General features: G+C 48.3%; 1 pseudogene; it reads right to left on the bottom strand.

Moving 5' to 3' along the window:
• Window positions 1–509: 509 nt before the first annotated feature.
• LOC136173498 (heterogeneous nuclear ribonucleoprotein A1-like) lies at window positions 510–1795 on the bottom strand (annotated as a pseudogene).
• Between the last annotated feature and the right edge of the window lie 386 nt (window positions 1796–2181).

Raw genomic sequence — 2181 nt, 5'->3', positions numbered from 1 at the left:
GCCACCTGATGGGAAGAGCTGACTCACTGGAAAAGACCCTGTTGCTGGGAAAGACTGAGGGTAGGAGAAGGGGGAGACAGAGGATGAGATGGTTGGATGGCATCACCCATTCAATGGACACAGTTTGAGCAAACTCAAGGAGATACTGAAGGACAGGGAAGCCTGGCATGTTGCAGTCCATGGGGTCGAAAAGAATCAGACACAACTTAGCAACTGAACAACAGCAGCATGGGTACAAAAAATAAATCTGTTATAGTTCTTTGTTGGAATCCTTTACACTTTCCACAGAAAAGAAACCAAAATAACCTGTTATACAATTAGTCACAAATACAGTCCTTAAGTTTCTGCCCATGCACATGAGTATTGTCTGAAACACATCAGGGCCTAGTGTAGCAGCTAGACCCCTCCACCCCTGTGCTTGGTTGAGCTCACAAGTCTGTCGTAACCTGTAGCTTCCCTGTCACTTCTCTGGCTTTCCTCTCCTGCCAAGCTTTGTTTCCTGGCAGTAATTAAAACCTTCTGCCACTGCCACAGCTCCTGCTGCTGCTGGAACCACCATAGCCACCTTGGTTTTGTGGTTTGGCAAAGTATTGACCTCCACCACCATAGGAGCCAGAACTTCTGCCTCCAAAGTTTCCTCCTTTCATGGGCCCAAAATTTGAAGACTGATGTAACTGCCAAATTCATTGTTGATTTACCACCTCCAAAACTGCTTCCATCATTACCAAATCCATCACAGCCGTCCCCACTGCCTTCATACCTACCACCACCACTGTGGCTGCCACCAAAGCCACCTCGGCCGCTGGAGTTTCCTCCATGACCACCTCCAGAATCACCACCAAAGTTTCCAGAACCACTTCAACCCCTTTGGCTAGATGAAGCACTGGCCATCTCTTGCTTGCGTGCTGCATGCCCACTCACTTCAGTCGTGTCCTACTCTGTGACCCCATGGACTGTAGCCTACCAGGCTCCTCTGTCCATGGGTTTCTCCAGGCAAGGATCCTGGAGTGGGTTGCCATTTCCTTCTCCATGGGATCTTCCCGACCCAGGGATTGAACCCTCATCTCTTATATCTCCTGCACTGCAGTAGATTCTTTACCCACTGAGCCACCTGGGAAGCCCATCTTTTGCTTAGATAGGGCTTTTCTTACTGCACGGCTGTGGCCATTCACAGTGTGGTATTTCTGAATGGCAATCTTGTCTACAGAGTCATAGTCATCAAAGTTTATGAAAGTGAAGCCTCTCTTTTTGCCAGTCATGATGTCAATCACTTCAGTTTTCCCATTGGAGGAGGAAATGGCAACTCGTTCCAGTATTCTTGTCTGGGAAATCCTGTGGATGAGGAGCCTGGTGGGCTACAGTCCATGGGGTCACAAAGAGTCAGACATGAACAACAGGAACAATTTTCCAATACTGTTCAAAATAATCTTTCAGGTGATGTTCTTCAGTGTCTTCTTTAATGCTACCAGCAAAACTCTTTTTCACAGTTGAGCAGGCACCAGGTCTTTGAGAATCTTCTCTTGAGGCGGCCATCTTTTGGTTCCACAGCTCTTTCGTCTACGTTGTATGGCCTTGCATTTGTGGCCGCACCAACCTCCTCCACAGTGGCATGTGTGGCAGACCCAAAGCCTCTGGAGAGCTTGGTGTTTGGATCCCCCATTTCCATACAGTCTGTGAGCATTCCCCACTGCCCAGAATGGCTCCTCAGACTCTCATCAGTGGTTTCAAAGCTCAGTCCTCCGATGGAGAGCTTCCACAGTTGTTTGGGCTCTTTGGGAGGCTCTGACTTAGACATGACTGCAGTGGAGGCGGGAGACTTCAACGATGCTTACTCAGTGGTGTCCATGGGCAGAGAGCCCACACTGGGCTTTTAAAGAAACACCTTGACCAGATTCCCTTGGAGGGCTGGAACAGCCCTCCCCACTGCTACACACACGTGCGTGACTTCACTTTCTCTGAAGAAGGCTGTGACAGAGACTGCTGTTCTCAGTGGAAGTTTGCATCCTCCAGTCCCAGTAGGGAGGAATAGTGGGGGCCCTTTTTATCTAGAAATTAAATTTCTTGCTCTTCTATAAATGTCTTAAAGATGAGGAAAAGAAGCCTCTTCACTGAGGAAATGAGGTAGGAAATTTGGGATTAAATGTTAGCTAAACCCGCTCTGATTGTTGAGTAAGGATGGGA

This window comes from Muntiacus reevesi, chromosome 8 (genome assembly GCF_963930625.1).
Source record: "Muntiacus reevesi chromosome 8, mMunRee1.1, whole genome shotgun sequence".
NCBI lineage: Eukaryota > Metazoa > Chordata > Mammalia > Artiodactyla > Cervidae > Muntiacus > Muntiacus reevesi.
Note: the sequence above shows the minus strand (reverse complement) of the source record. Positions and strands in the feature narration are given on the sequence as shown.